Raw genomic sequence first — 17,295 nt, 5'->3', positions numbered from 1 at the left:
AGGAATGCCATGCCTCTGGTCTTCACCAATATGTATTTGCCACATGTAGAACATTTGTGTGCAGGATTTGGCATGCAACATGTTGCAATTTTGGCAAAGAAGATTCAGAACTTATGGGAAATGCCCTACAGTTCTGGCAAAGAACACCATATTATTTATTAACCTAGAGTGCCCTTTGAAAGCTTCAAAGTGCTTTACAAGAAAGAAAATTGCACGCAGTACATTATTTAATACAAAAACTTACATTAGCTTACAAATTTAAATTACTCAAACAAGGGGAAAATATTTCTCACAGCAATATTCGTTCAGTCATGTTGCACAGCACATTTTGTAGTTTAGATTGAACAGATTATTAACAAAAATGCATATTAAGAAGAAATACCTAGCACAGTATCTTTTTGAGGCAGATGCCTAAAAAACTCTATTGTGAGACACTTACCATTTAATTTCCTGACTTCTGAAGCCAGGTTTTTCAATCTGAATGCAGGTCTGGATTCCCGCCTGGGTACAGTTCAGCATGCGCTCCCAGACTTCTGTACACAGAGCTAGGAGCATATATCCATACCGTTGTTTATAGACCTTGGCATCCCTGCGATTTGCCTGGAATGTTGCAAAGACGATGAGCGTCCTACCTCTAACAGCAGCCAGTACCAAAGGTTTGGGGAGGAGTGTGAGAAAAACCCGTTTTCAGTGGCACATGGGGCTGGGGGAGCTCCTGACCAGAGCCTGCGGTCAGAGCAGCGTTTTGGCCATTCATCAGACCCTTCCTCCATCAGTTCATCCAGTCCTTTTTTAATGTACTTTACTCTCTTGGGTTCCACCACATCTTTTCACAATGAGCTCAGTTTAATTATTTTTTTCTGTGGGAAAACTTCCTTTTGCTTTCCTCTCTCATTTTAAATCTGCTATCTGATCGCTGCTTCACGCCATCAGTTCTTGTACTGTGAGACACAAGCAAATTTTGCCTTTTCAACATCTCCACAGAGGTGATGATTTTATAGACTGGCATTTAATTGTGCTTTCTCTTCCATCAACACCAATATGTATTTCAGAACTTGCGTAAGTACCCAAATACATGAAAAATATACAACTTCACCATTCAGCCTAGACTGGATCTAACATCAAGTTAGATGGTTTAACATGAGTGGACACTTGCACTGGGGCATCCTTGCATTTTTTTGTAAAAAATTGTGAAGATTCAGAGTTACAGGACTTTGAAAATTAAGGACTACATAATTTCTACTACAAAAAAAAATTCCACTGTTCTATCAGAGAATACAGCTCCACTGAAGATTAACTGCTTCATAAAATCATACTTGCTAAAAAATACGTTTGAGAAAAAAGAGTGGCAATGTTCTGGCATTACTGTCTGGAAAAAAGCTTTTGTATTATTCACAATGTAGTTTTTGTTTTGCATTGTGTTGTAAAACAAATGCCTAAATTGAAATGAAGCCAAAGTTCTAATTGATCAAAAAGAGCACCTCAGGAAATTTTGAAATTTCCCAGTTTTATTTTTACTTTGAGTGCAGACAGTTGCTTTTTTTAATTCTCCAGTAATTGTAATATTCATGCTCTGCACATTTGCTGTAGATGTGTAGCAAGTGTAGCTTTCAGGGATGCTGAGCATCTGCATATCCCTGTGAGTTTGCAGGAGGGATAGGCAACATGAAACCTGGGAGTGCACTGACCTTATCCTCTGCCAAAATGAGGCCATTTGGGAAAATGTACCTGGAGGATACAAGTCTAAAAAAGATGCAGTGATAAAGAACCTGGGAAGAAGCAGTTTTGTTTGTACCTTAATTAACTGTGGGTAGGAGAAATGGCTTTTGCCATTTTTTAAAGGGAGAATTTTCTCTATTCAAACTACATGAAAATGTGGTTAGTGGCAAAGGCAGTTTCTCCTCATGAGCCAGGAACAGTGTCTTAAATGGAGCATTGCATTTAGTATATAATATTAAATCCAAAGTCTCCTCTTTCAGCCAGACCCAAGTCACTGCCCGGTCACCTGGAGGGTCCTGTGCTGCTGCCACTTGGTCTGCCAGGGAGGGAGCGCATTTTGGGATGTCTCCGCCGCTGGAAATGGGCTCTGCAACAGAGAAGTGCCACCCATGTCATTAACTACGAGGAAAAAATGCATGTATTCCTAAACTCTGATTTATCCAGGTATTTCTTAGAAATGAAAATCCTTTCATGTTGGTGCCATTGTTCTTCAGCTCAGTGTTGTATTATTAAGGCTTTTGTAGGCATAGGAACTTTTTACATTCCTTAGAATTATTTTTTGTTGCTTCATATGCAACATTGAATTAAAGCAGCAAGCTGGAAATAAAGAGAAACTAGTTCACCCTTTATTCCCCATCCTTTTCATAATGAGAGAGCTTTTTAGCAAAAGCAAATAAAGCTATTTTGCAGGTTTTATATTTATTTTTAAATAAACATGTATTTCTCTGGACACCTGGAAGGAAATGTCATTTTTATATTCAGCAAAAGGTTCTTTGTATTCCTAGACTTTTTTATAGAGCAAATAAAATACCAATAACAGTCTGCTTTGTTGAAGTTTGTACTTGCACATAAAATTCAAGTTTCCTTTTTCTTCTGTAACTCATTCCAGCCTCTTAACTTTCCATAGAGTTGGGAAATGGCAGAAGGTCAGGGTTCTTATGTGGAAACGTACCTGCAGTTGTATTTTCACTGGAGACTAATGGACAAATGCCATTTTAATGGTTGCTGGACATACAGCTTGGACCATGGCCTGGAGAGGAACATGACATTTTAGTTATTTTCAGTGGCTGCTCTGATAATTGTCTCTTGAACCTCCTTATTCAAATATATTTTTGATATGCAGATGTCATACTGGGGCAATGGGCAACATCATTTTGTGATCAGCAAGCCTTGTGCCAAACTTTAAACCCACCTCAGGAGAAAGCCATGCCATGCCACCAAACCTGAGCTTGTGTAGGAGGCTGCAGTGAACTCCCATCTGTATAAAAGGTGCAGACAGTTTTAATATTTCCAAGAACTATACAGTAGCACAGGAGTTGTGCATTTGGCAAAGGGGAAACGCTGGAAGAGCTTGGAAGCTTTTGGCAATGAAAATACCTTTCAGACAGGGTAAGGAGCATCAGTGGAGTGCATCTGCTTCATCTTCTGCATAGAAAACTCTGATGCCCTGCAGCAGCCTCCGAAATAAAAGGCCTGGCCATGCCTGTGGGTGAAAGAATAGAGCAGAATGGCACCGAGCGACGAATAACAAGTAGTGCGACGAAAGGATCCTCAGCCTGTTGACCAACGCGTCCAGCCTGGTAATGCTTCTAACTATAAAGGTGGCCATAGTCGACCTGCAGGTTCTTCCCATCAAGGGATGAAACTGGTGGCGAATTCCACTATGTAGATGCTGTACAGCTGATTTATAATGAAGATAAAAAACCCTGCTGCTCTGGACCCAGGAGGAATTAAATGTAAAAACAGACTTCTTTTTTTATGGCTTTTTTTTTTCCCTTCCAGCTCTAGGCGCCTTCCCAACAGTCAGCACTTCGCTCCAAAAGCACTCTCACAGCTTTCTATGACAGGATCCTGCTTTAGTGGAAGTTTTCTCCTTTGTTGGGAGTTTCTGTATCCACTCTTTATTACCAGAGTGGACTGCGATACCCGAATATGGAAGATTGAGCCCTTGTGCCACATCAGAGTAACTGGTGAATAGCTTTGGGGACTTCATTCTCCTTGCGATCAGGAGTAATGGCACATTGGAGCAGATGATTTTGAAGAAACGTGGCTGTGACTCTCCTTAGGAAAAGTTTGGCAGCCCTCCCTCTGCTTTCCCACACTGCCTTGCATCCTGCCCCAGCCAACTGGTCGGGGTACCTGTGTGGGCCTCAGTGCTCAAGGAGAGCAGTGACAAGATGTCATCGCCTCGCCAAATGCTGGTGGAGAGCCATCTTCTGGATCTTGGCACTCTCATACTGCAGGAGTTGGCACAACTGCTATAGTTTTTAATTTAAACCATTTGCCAAGCTTCCTTCTCATACATCTATCTGGGCCTGTGCTAAAGACCTCCTAGGTCTGGGGGGGGAAAGAGAAGAAATCTTGTTTTCTGAGTACAAGGACAAGAGTTTTAGGTTATTGCTGCAATAAAAAAGGCCAGGCAAGGCCGTGAGGAGCCTGACAGAGGCAGACGGACGTCAAGGCCTTGGCTTGGTGAAGATCAAGGAACAGACTCTACGTCTTCCTTACCAACTGTCCGTATTGTAAAGGGATGAATAGGATTTTTGACTTAGAATATCTGCAGAGTCTCATAGTTTATCATACTGCTGAGAGTCAAGACCACGTTATGGTGGGCAGTACCATCTCTGAAGTGCATCTCAGAAGCTCTGCTTAAACTCCAACGTTCACAGTTCTGTCTCCAGCCCAACATCTCCATGGACCCCCAGCCTCCTCCTCCATAATGCGAACAGCAGTGCTGCAGAGATCGGTGACCATCACACATTTACCTTTACTGGACACGAGTGGTTGTCATCTGGGGCAGGTTGGAGCCATGCTTTCCAACTAGAACAGTCCCCTGCATATCCAGTATGATGACTCTGGTCAGTGAAAATGCAACGGCCAGCCCACACCCTTCAAACGGCCAGAGCACCAACTGCAAACCCATCCTCCAGACTTGGTCAGCACTTCAGTAGTGCCATCTCTGAGGCCCCAGCTGACCCCCAGTTTCTTGTGCTGTATTTTCATCACGTTCAACAAAGAGTCCTTTTTCACAGAAGTGCACAACTTCAAATGTCCCACAGACACGTAACAAATATTGCTGTATTTGGACCATGCAATGAATGGGTTTAGAAAATCAGTGCACGTTAGTGGAGATGTCGTCAAAGCAGGTTGGTTTCTGCTCAGTAAAACTTCAAGGCAGTTTTAACAATCTGAAGCTGCTTTTGGCTTGCAACATATCAGCAGAGTGTTTTTCTGATCTGGTAAAGAATGATTGCAGAAGTCAGTAAACAAGGCACCGCCTGGCACACCACAATTCACAAGGCACAAGTAAGATGAGTCCCAGAGAGACCCACAACTTGCTGTAAAATGGCATTAGCAGAACGACAAAAAAAATCTTCCTGGTGAATATAAAATGGGATTTTTCAGTACAGAAATTACCCTAGCATGTTCCCAACATGATAAGGTCAGGAGAAGCTGCTTTGCGCAGTGCAGTTGTGCCATTCCAGCTGCACATCATCAGGAGGTGTTTGGTGGACACCAGTGGTAGAGCTGTGCCACAAGGGGGAGGAGGCTCTGGGATATAAAACTGAGGTAAGTATTTTATATAAATTGACTGCTGGAAAGAAGAATAATGAATAAGAGCCTATTCATTTATTGTGCAGTGAGACCATCAGCTCACTCAGCCAAACCATCCAGAATCTGGGTGTTAACTCCTGTCCAGATTGAGTAGGGAAGTGAGAGGGGAAGGGGTAGAGAAGAGGGGAGGCTGTTTGGGGAAACTCCTCAAGGCTTTGCTAAACATGAGAAAAAGGAAAGCCATGCGGTCGTCAAAAATTGGCAGGCAAAGAGCTCTGTTTCACTCAAGAGCCTGTAGAAAAATATCCAAAATGGTGAGGAATGGCTTGGCTGGAAACACTGATCAGACTCTGAAATGGTCAGGAGGTTGCAGGAGTGGTCAGTGGCCACCATGAAGAGGAAAACCTGGCTGGAGAGGACAGCACCATCACCATTGTTCTGCTCCTCTGAACTCCTCTGAGCACATCGTAGTGGGAAGAGCCACTATTGCCACTTGAAGCTCCCGTCACAGCTCCTTCCAGCTGGAGATGGGACAGTTCAACCCTGCCCAGCAACAGGAAGCTGGCGGGAGGCCCCCCTGTCCCCTTGGCTGCTGAGCAGTCACATCCCATGGTGGGGAGCTTTCGCTTGCAAGGTCACGACTAAGCTTTCCCTCATCCTTTATTGTAACGTCTTAACTCTGTGGTTCTGCAGTGAGACTATGGCCACTCTTTGCACTTTGATTACCATACGCATCAGTGGCATTTTTCTGACAATAAAGTCACATTTGGTAAAATTACAGTGCTTGTATTTCCACCCATTGGAAAAGAATGGTGCTGTTAATGAAATTTAGGAAAACCCTAAGCAAATGATACAGATCAGTTGTGTGGGCAAGGAAGTTACAGAAGCTATTAGAGCCAGGAATTTGAGTAACCCATGTAGTTAAAGGAAAGGGCTCGTCATCTTTAAAATCCATGCATGTATTCAAAACATGATTATTTGAATAACAGAATCACGGCATGGTTTGAGCTGGAAGGGACCTTAAAGCTCATCCAGTCCAACCCCTGCCATGGGCAGGGACACCTCCCACCAGCCCAGACTGCTCCAAGCCCCATCCAACCTGGTCTTGAACACTGCCAGGGAGGGGGCATCCACAGCTTCCCCGGGCAACCTGTTATTCTGCAATCCTGATCACAGTGAACCTTGCAGGTTGACGCTACGCAACACTTCCCATTGATTGATACGACCTGCGCAAGTGCTCCAAACGTATTAAGCCTGAGGTCCCTGGCTGAAGATAACCCACACATCTCTGTCCCTTGCAGCAGATGCACAAAAGTATTTGCTAGCACGGTTGTCGATTTTGTGGAAATGTCTTGTGGGATGCCATAAGATCCTCACAAACAGCTGAACTTTCTCCTTCATTCCCACAGGTGTGGTTAAATAAAGAGCAGTCGGTGCCAGCTGGAGGCAGGCAGAGCTCAGCTCCTGGTGCCTGCGAAAGCACCCATGATCCCTGCTATGCCTCCCCAAGGCACTCCTGGCTGCTTGATGCTCAGCAAAGGTTTCATCTCCTACCACGGCAAGGGAGTGAGACTCCCCTGGGCTCAGAAAGTAAATCCTAATGCACCTGATTTTCATCACGCTTGCCACAGCAGCGGAAATGGGAATTTCTGACATTTCTCAAGTCTTTGCTGGGTGCAGATCAAGTCACACGGAGGTCAGTAAATCACCACAGTGACCAACCCCCAGCAGCACAGCCCAAAGGAGCTCTGGTGGGAGCTCCTGCACGGCTCCTGCAGGGATGTTCCTCCTGGCATGGGCAGAGCAGGGTCCTCTCCTCTCCAGGGCACAGCACTCCAATGTGGTGACAGTGACTCCCAACCACTGTCCCCAGGTACAAAACCACCAGGTAACCCCCTTTCTCTCACACTGATCAAATTCCTTAGCTCTACACGTGGCTCTGCTCTGGCTCAAGTGGTTTTACTGCTCTGAATGAAGGCAGAGGTTGTATCTACCAGTTTTGGTGACATTTTACCCAACCCTAGCAGTATGGGCCATGAATGAGTCAGAGCAGCACAAAAGGGTCTTGAGATTTCCAAACAGGCTTTTCTTTTCATGTTTGTTTGGTTTTTATTGCCACTACTAGTATTTCTTCCAGGAAGCAAAATTTCCCAATACTTCCTTTTCTGGTAAGTTACATAGTGTGTGTGGTATCCTACCCACAGGAGATTTGAGAAAGGCAGGAAAGGGACATGGTTGCTGGGTTTATTTTCTGGACAGAAGCCATACTTCGGTTTGGACTCTGCATTACACAACAGGGTTGTTCCACTCATGGATTGATCAAAGATATAATAGAGAAGGAGGAGGGAGTACTAGAAGACAGTGCAGGCATAGCTACAGACACAGAGATATTCAAATGAGCACACTGGATAAAAAGAGCGCAGAATTCTGCAGCCAAGAGTAACACTTTGAACTATTCCTTCTGAATGTGCACTTTTACATACACAGCACGGCTGAGCTGGGGCCTGGAGATGGAAACGTGCAGACACAGAACAACAAGGCTGATTTTCCAGATCTTTTGATCCTACAACCTGTTTTCTCCAGGAGCAAGGTCTAGCTTTTAGGAAAATAAAGGTATCACAAAAGAAAGTGCTTTCTGTTAGAAAAAGAAATCGCTAAATACCAGTGTAAAAGTTCAGAATGTGCCGAGTTGCCAGTGTTTAGGACTGGTGACTGGCTACGCTCTGCTCTGGAGGGTTTCAGCGTCGCTGTTGTCCTGCCATTTATTTGAAACCAAAACCATCATTCTTGGGAAGCAGGTAGGTGTTCAGCCTCTCTTTCCGAAAAACCACTCAGTATAATTATGCGGTAGGATGTACTAAAACTAAAACGTTAATTCCTCCTCAGACTAAACCATCCATTTGGCTGCCTCTAGGATTCTTGTGAACAGCAGCAATACACAGATAGGGCAGAAGGCATTTCATCTTGCAAATCCATTGCAGTATGAAACAGAACATTCAAAGGGAATGGAGAAACCCTTCAGCTCCAGCAAGTTTAATGGAAACTGAACGCAAAGAACATTTTCTTACCCTGTGATCTGTTCCAGATTTCCTCCCTGTCTGAAACAATGTGCCACAGCTCAGAGCAGTGCAACTCCCCTGCCAAAAGAAGCCCACTGTAAACCAGAATAAATACGAGTAGGAGCTGGAGTAGACACTGGAGCCTCATCTCATTTTGGACTTGCCTTGTTTCCCCGCAGGTCTCCTTCTCACTTGTTCACTGGTCTTGACCCTCAAAGGCAGATACTGATAATCCTGGGTAGGGCGACATTAGGTTTTGAATGCAGAAGAAAAGAGAGGTCAGAGTGTAGCCTTGATACAAAGAACCAACCCCCACTCTATAAAAGCCTGAAGTACTCCTGAATAAGGAGTTGCCTTTTTGTAGACTTAGAGTTGATGGCCTTGTTCAAGTAGCCATTTCTAATTCCTGAAAGGAAACATAGAAGATAGTTAAGATGCAGCTTGCCAAAACTTCTGCCATGAAACAGCACAGCTTAAAGGTCTGGTTTAAGATGATTTAGCAAACACAAGTCTAAAAGGCTTGAGTATAGCACAGCTTTCAGCCACACAATGGATTTGATAGTGCTGTAGACTGGGCTTATGTTCATCTCCAACCACTGCTCAAGTCACAATATTGCTTATTTGCTGGAAGTTTGTGTACCTGACATTCCCAAATATAGGCCATGGTTACTGCAGAACAACCTATAGATTGAAATGCTAATGACTACAGCTTTAGCTAAACAATAAACCTATCATGAAAAACAGACTTGAAACAACGTGAAGAAACAGATACAGAGAAGAAAATCAGAAACATTTCCCATGTGAAAATATATATGTGTATAAATAATTAGAGGCTAGTAACTAATAGAAGAAGTCTTGCTAGTCTGAGGAAGCCAGTCCTTGAATGGTAACTCATTACTCATCACCAGACCCCTGGAGACCACAATAGACTGTGTAAGTACTGCAGATGTTGTTCATTTTTACCAAGTCTCTCTGACAGGCCCTTATGGCGTTGCCCAAGTTCGCCTTTGCACAGAAGCCCCCACAGAACGGTGTTACTGAGCTGCTGTGCCGGCAGGACTCGGGGTTGTCAGTGCAATGAACAGATCTCAGCCGCACAACCCAAGTTAAAGTTGCCTCCTGCCAATCCACCACATGCTAAATTCCAGTAAATTGCTTAATTAATGTAACGAATGCAAACCACACTCTAGTCTGCATGCCGGGTAGCCGGAAATACCCTCTCGTACATAAGCAGCAATGCCTTGTCCTTTAACAAGGTGGCCTAGATTTTATCTAAGAGCTCCTATGTGCACGCTCCTTGTAAATTTTCCTATTTCATTGTACAGAAAGTATTTCTGGTTAACTATTTTGGTAGTCTCATTTATATTCCCTATTTCTAGACAGGCTCTTGCATATGTTTAATGCATGAATAGTTCCAGGGAAGTCAATGGGAAAATTTATATCTTTAAAGTTAAGGGTGCGCATACATCTTTACAAAGTCAAACTGGGCTTTGCATCTATCCCTAAAGCTTTTCTCCAGCTGTGTCTGCCAGGGCGTATGTAACCGAACCAGATTTCTAACAGCAGCCCATTATTCCAACTAGAAAGTCAAAATCCACCATTGACTGTACAATCGTCATATATGGCTGGCTTCCTTTTTCCTACTTCTTTCCCAAAATACTCAGAATGTAAGGCATGAAGAAACCCATCGTGGTGGCTAGAAAAGCACATGCACACACACACACACACACACACACACACACACACACACACAGGGCCAGTTGACGATGACAGGAGAAGGGAAAGCCATGCTAAGGTCGCTGTCGTCTCATATGGTGACTCTGAGCCGTGCAGTGGTACCCACAGGGTCACTGCACACAGGCCAGTGTCCCCTTACCAAACCATGATGACTTCCACTCACTTCTACCTTCTTCTGGATCAAAGTCCATGACCTAGGCATCTTCTCTTGCCAGTCCCCTACACTATTCATGCCCAGTCTCTTATAGCCCTTTCCCATCAAACACATCAGTTATCATGTTGATGGCTTAACTCCACACTGGTCTTTTTGGTATAAATCTCCCAATCAGAAAACCCCCACAAATCCAACATACAATAATCTGTGTCACAGAAAAAAAGGAGCTGCATTTTTCCTATCTCAGTTTCATTTTCTCTGCTGCAAGGATGGGCCAGTCTAAGCTTCCATAGAGTAGAAAAGCACGCTCAGTAGAAAAGCGTAACAGCTGCCTATTAACATTAAACTATGAAGTAGAAACAATAGTTTTTGCTCAGTGATTGCATTCCCTCCCACTCTCACACAAGCCAAGAGGAGTCTCTTGTGGTTACAGCCGGGGAATGGGAGACAAGCACTGGGCTGCTCTTGGCTCAGCTCGGTTTTTTGTTTGTGTTGGACATGTAGTGACGCTCCCCTTGTCAGACCCAAGGCCCTAAAAGCAATTTGGTTTTGTTTAAGACCAGCAAGGGCAGGGCTTTCTTACCAGCATGCACACTGGGGAAGGCTGCCTTGCTGACAAAGCAGCCGTCTGGTCTGTGCTTCAGCTCAGGTGCCGCAGGTCCCGTGGCTCCCACCCATATCTCAGGTGCATTAGCAAAATATAAACACAAACTTTCCAAACTTTTGCTACGGAGCCAGCTATATTGCAGGTTTGGCAACTACAACACCCAGTTCTCAGCCTTACTTGGCCCTATCAGGGCTACGTGGACACAGAGAGCTGCTCACACAGCCCAACTTGCAAGACCGGTGCCTCAATTTGTCATGCTCATATAATAAATCAATTTATTTCCTTTAACTGGGGGTTAGTCAGCAAACTCTTACTCACGCATTTCTCATACAGTAAGTCACATTTCCTGCTATCATTCGTGTGAATGTGGTTTCTGACTGGCCTTGCCTTCTCTTTAGGAGAAGCAGTGACATGAGGTTGGTTTTCCCAAGATACCAATTCTCTTGTGACTCCTCACAACCAGTAAAACCTATTTTTTCTACCCATGGTGAAGAGTTACGGCACACGTGGTCTACACTGTGTCCCATACACCATGGTGTAGGAAAGGGATGTTGTCCTCCAAGCACTTGGCCTGATCTGGATGTGAGTGGCCAAGCAGCAGTGCTGCATTTCACGTGCATCCCCTCTGCCAACCCCTGGTACCTGTCCAGGGGGCATATGCAGAGGCTTTTTGTGCCGGGGCAGTCCAGGACGCTTTCCCACTGAGCTGTGGGAGGTCTTGTCTGTCCTTCTGGGCAAACAGGTTGTTGCAGCAGAGATCTATCAGCGATGGTATCTGCCCCAGCAGGGCTGCATGGGAAGGCTATTGCTGGCTATCGGCATCAGCAAAGGCACCGCTGTGGCTCCCTGTAGCCCCCTTGGCCCTACTGGAATGACTGCTCAGGCAAGAGAGCTTGAGCATGGTCCAGATTGGGGCTTGGAGCAAGAGGATGGCAGCAAAAGTCCCCTCAGCCCTGCTCCTCCCCAGCTCTGGCTGATGGGCTACAAGAACCTCCAGGTCCGTGTGCTCAGGCTGCCTCATCCAGCTGTGGGAGGACTTCCAGCTGTGGGAAGTCTCAGAGGACAAGTCTACCCCGAATTAATATCTCTAAGAACTAACTATTGGGTCAACAGCCCCTGGAGTGCCTCTTCACTACTCAGCCTTTGGGCTCAAAACAGACCAAGCAGGCAAGAAGGTTTTCAGAGGACGGTCTGTCTGGGCAAGGGATGATGCAGGTGACTCAGTGGTTTTATCTCCTACAGCCTAAAAAGACAGAAAGGTCCATAGCGGTCATTTGGGGTAAAAATTTATAGCTTATTAATTATTTTTTTTTTAAAAAGCCACTTCTAGGCCAGATCATAGATTCTAGGCTGCCATCCAATGTCAGGAAATGTTCCCCTCCTGGCAGGGGATCCAGGCTAAAAGGTTATTTAATACTTTCTGGTTGATTTTGTATTTGGAAAAACTGCCTTAAATGATTGGTTTTGGCTGGAGAAACTGTTTGCTTACCTGGCACCTGAACTTCAGTGATAAACTTTAATGTCCTCCTCTGAGTATTCCCACAGCACACAAAGGAGGCTTCACGCAGTCCCAATCACTATAAATCTGAACTTTTTTTTAAAGAGAAAATCAAAATCAGATGTCGCTCATTATCTCTTCCAACTCCTATCTATCCGTCACCATCCAAAAGTTTTAAAAGCCCTGCTTAAGCATGTCTCCACGCCATTGATGGAATAGCCTTTAATATTTTATAGCTCTGACTTGCACTTCTAAAAGTACTAATTAATCTCACTAGATAAAAACTGGCACAGAATGGCACAAGTGAGAATAGCTCCATCCTTCCTCACAGCAATCGTGTGCCAGTTCATCTTGGAGCATGTAATGATTTACTGTAATAGTTTTAAGCCCGTAATGGGGCCAATAACTGGCATCTGGAAGCTGTGAGGCTCTTTCCCAATGGATGCCATTCACATATAGTTATTTAATTAATTAACAGCTCCACTAGCATCAGCCAGTAAAGAGTCCATTAAAGTTGTTTTTTTTAAAATATCTTCCAAAGTAAGAACATATGCTGCACACTGCTTTCCCCTCGGAGAGCGCTTAATGTTGCAACCTGTTTATCTTATGACTGATTTTCGGATTCCACCTTAACCAGCTGCTTTTTTTCCTCGACTTCAGGATTCGGCAGCGAGCAAACGGCCGAGCGCTCAGCGGGAGCAGCGGGATAGCATTTTACCTGCGTGTGCTCATTCCCGTCCGAGGGTGCCAAACCCCTGCATCGGCGGCCTGGCTGCCTCCGCGCTCTTCCCAGACGTGACACGTGGTGTGTTTTTGCTCACCCCTTTCTCTGCTGAAAAAGGTATTAAAAAAATCAAGGTGGGGAGTTCATTTGGAATAAGCAAAATGTCAGTGGGGAAAACAAACCCCACCAGGCCCTGGAGGGAGTTGGGCAAGTTTGTAAAAAGCGTTTGAGAGCACAGTCCCATGTGAAATGTGGAAAAGCTATCAGGGGCCATAAAGCAAAGATGGGTTTGGTCTGCTCGCAGTGCCAAAAGGTTTTGCTTCTCAAACGATGAGGATTCCTGTTCCTGAGGTGCAATTAAACGCAAACCAGGTCCTAATGGGTGCTGGTCTGCAGTGGGGTGAAGGGCTTGTCCATAAGCCTCCCTCCTCTTGTAAGGAGCGGAGGCAGGAGGTAAGAGTGGCTTCCCTTGCCCGTGTTTGGGCACAGGCACGTGCAGCTCCGGTTCGGTGCCACACAGCAGGCGTTACCTGAGTTGCTGCCCCATAAGGACATGGTAGACATGAAGGTGGAGAACCCCTGACAAGACGGTAATGCCATTTAGCGATAACTGTCTAAAGCAAGCGCTGCTAACACGGCATGGCACCGCACGAGCTCCCTGGCGCCGGATGGCGATATGTAGGACATGTCAAAAGTTACGCAATCCCCGATGCAGACTCCTCTCCTCTTCTCTGGCTGTAATGCGTTGTGTCGTTCCTCCTCCCCATGGCCTGCCCGCAGCACAGCCTTCTGCCTGCGAGGCTTTGGAGAAACAGCCGTGCCCTGGAGCAGCCATTGGCGAGAGCCCTCCCGCCTGTGCCTCGTCCCTGTGATCCACAACGGACCATCCAAGGGCTGTCAGAAACCCAGGGGAAGGCCAGCAAGAGCTGGCTTTGATACCCCTGTGAGAGAGATGTCAGGTTCGCTTTGCCTAGACGTCAGGTATGGATGAGCAAAGAGGTTTCTTTTTAACTTTGATGGTTCATGTTCCTGCCTAGGTAGAGCCTCGGGCCTGACAAGCGTGAAAAGTTCAGCACCCAGCTCACTTCCGTCTGGGCCTCTGAAACTGCTCTTCAGCCTAAGCCCCCTGAAGTGACCGGCCTGTCAGGGCTTCTGGGTCATGGCAAGATCCCAGTGGTGGTCTTCCTCCTTACAAAAGGTAATGGGGGTCGCTACTGCCTCGCAGGCAAAGCAAGCGCTGTAGAGGAGGTGGTTCCCACTTTTAGGCAGTTGCCTAATGCTAAGGCAAAGTCTATCAGAAGTCTCTGGAGCAGAGGCCAGAGCTCAGCCTTTCTCCTCCCAGGAAATTGCAATGACCAATAAGCCACGCAAGGTCATCTCGGCTTACTTCACATCTCAAGCAGCTAGATACCTAGATGTCTCCTATAGCAGAGAAACAGGCATTTCCTGTCCTGAAAGAAGACAAATATCTCTCTTTTCCTCTCCACTGGCTGTACGTGGAGCCTGGGGTGACTAACAGAGTCTTTGCAGTCCAGTTGTTGAATACCTAAACCAGGGCAGATGAGCTTCCCCTCTCCTCCCTTCTCCTCTTTTCTCTTTCTATCCCAGTAAACCTTTCATGTTGCCATAGCTCTAACAGGAAGACCTGGGAGCACAATCCCAGCTTATCCCAATCCCCTGCAGGACAACCAAGAGTTAGGGACCAGGAGGCTCCCCATGGAGCTGTGGGCTCAAACCACCTCCAGAAGATCTCCTGTCACCCAGCACACGTGCAGAGCAGGTTAAGGAGATACGGTTTCTGACTGACCACTTCTTGGTTCTTCACAAGAGATGCTGTAGACACCTATTTTCTGCAAATAACTGTAAAAAAATATTAATTAAGTAATAATTAATACCCCATGTGAGCTCTGTGCTTTTGTGGAAAGCAAAGCAGCCATAAACCCAGTTTGACTGGCTGTTTTGTTTTGCTTTGTAGTGTTCCAGTACTCCAAAGAATATCCTCTTTAAATGGGATTTAGGCTTACTATTACTCATCTTGAAAATATTAGAAGTATCCCACAATAGCCACAACTTCAGGTTTCTTGATTAGTGTTCATTTGCAGATAAATTATCTTAAGGTGGAGTGAATGCTAAGCACATATATCGTGAATTTAAAGTAAACTACTAAAGATTTTGCAACCAAACCACCAGAAAAATCCTAAGCATTCATACTTAAAAGTTATACTTAAAATCCAAACAGGTTAAGATTAGAAAGTGCATTCTGTAGCAAATATATTCCCTGGTAGAGTTTATTTCATGAGAAAAATTCATATTCTACCATAAGACTCAAGAAAAAAATTTGAACAGCTACAGCCACAGTTTTTGACCTCTGCAGGGTCATGGCCAAGTCCAAAGACGCAGCGTGGGACCTTTGTGTGCCAAATTCCTACCTCCACATCCAGCCTTCGCACTTAATCATCACTAATCAACCAACCTTCGTTTCTTTTCTAACTTTGCAAATACATTGGACTGAAATTCTGGCAATATTAAGCGGCTCCTTCATTTTTTGCTGTGGAGGAAAACTCAATTCACATCCTGAGAGCTTCCTGGGATGGAAACTCGATGGTGCGGTTTTCTGTTTCCAGTGGTGTCGCGGGAGGATCAGCAATATCGTTAAAACCATACGACAGAACTTTCACTGGACATATGCCGTATAATGTAGAAACACTCAAAGGATTAACAGCAATCAGGGGGTATATCTCTAGCTGTGCACACACAGCACATCTACAAAGAAGGGATTAGAGATGTAGCATATGAACCTGTAAGGAAAAAATACAGCAGAGCCAGAAATGAAATCATAAGAGAAAGGTTATTTCTGTATTTGTAGAATTGTATACAAATCCTTGTGTTATGTGATGGCTTATTTGTATTGCAGCAGTATGTGGAGATAATACAGAAGAGATGTATGTAAGAGATACAATGAGAGCTCACGCACAAGATGCTGGATTTCGTACATACTGGTCATGAAAAAAGAGTATATGCCCCGAAGCTCGCAGTCCAAGCGCTATTTCTTGCAAGTGCATCCACATGGTTGTACTGTTGACGTGTAGAAATCCAGTCCCAGGCATTAGCCCAAAATAGTTATTTAAACAAGGAACATCTTTATTCGTTTGATGTTCATTATTAAAAGAAAACACCCTTATTACGAATTTTAACACGACCCATGCACTCGCTAGCTAGCTTTACTTCATCGCCCTCTTATCTAGAAGGTCTTTCCTAATGCCAAATCTAAATTTTATTAGCTGCAAATGAAGCTGGTTCCTTCTTTCCCTATCTGCCAGTGGCCACAGGGAAAGATTTATCACCATCCTCCTTACAATAATCTTCAACATATTGCAAGATTTTTATCATGTCTCTTCTTCAGACTCGGCTGTTCCCAGACTAAACAAACAATCCTTTCAACGTTTCCTCCTAGGTTGTTCCCTCTATGTCTCTGGTATTTCTGGTGTCTCTCTCCTGGACCCTCTCCAGTTTGTCTACGTTTTCCTTACAGTGCGGTGCCCAAAACTGGACGCTGTATTCCAGCGGAGGCCCCCACCGGTGCCAAGTGGAGCAGAATAATTATCTCCTATGTCTTAGGTTGCAGTCGCACATCCTGTGCTGCCTGCAGCTGAGCTGGGTGAAAAGTTTATTTCTTTTCCCCCACTCCAGCTGCTTATCACCACCCCTCAGCTGCGGGCTCCCCCCTCCCAGGTCAACCAGCGTAACTGCCGTATAATCGCGCTCTAACACAATCTGGGTAAACGAGCCGGGTTAGAGTCAGTAATTTAAATAACAGGTCTTTTCTAATCACCAGTTTAACAGAGCCAGGTAAGGCTGGGGTACAAGGAGCTACAAAGCTGAAACTCGAGGTGCGAGGAGATGATGAGCAATGGGGTTATGGGCAGCAGATTTCACTCCTGGAGTAACTGTGGCCAGAGAAGGACATCTAAGGTTGGCCTTATATTCAGCCTTCAGTCAACTCTGCGCCCCCAGTCCCTCCCAGTGCTGCTGCCCAGCCACGAGGTCCTATTTTTGCATTTCTCCTCCCAAAGTGTCATAGTTTGCACTTAATCACCAGGCTGAATTTACAACATTTTTTCCCATTATCAAGGCCATTCTAAATTCAGATTTTGTTGGCCCGAGTTAAGACGAACCCCACACAGAGGTATTTTGTGAGCGCATTCACTGTTCTTACATCCAAAGTGGCAATACTCATTTTGG

This window comes from Mesitornis unicolor, unplaced genomic scaffold, assembly GCF_000695765.1.
Source record: "Mesitornis unicolor isolate BGI_N332 unplaced genomic scaffold, ASM69576v1 scaffold2070, whole genome shotgun sequence".
In the NCBI taxonomy this organism is placed as follows: domain Eukaryota; kingdom Metazoa; phylum Chordata; class Aves; order Mesitornithiformes; family Mesitornithidae; genus Mesitornis; species Mesitornis unicolor.
The sequence above is the reverse complement of the archived record's forward strand: the minus strand, read 5'-3'. Positions refer to the sequence as shown.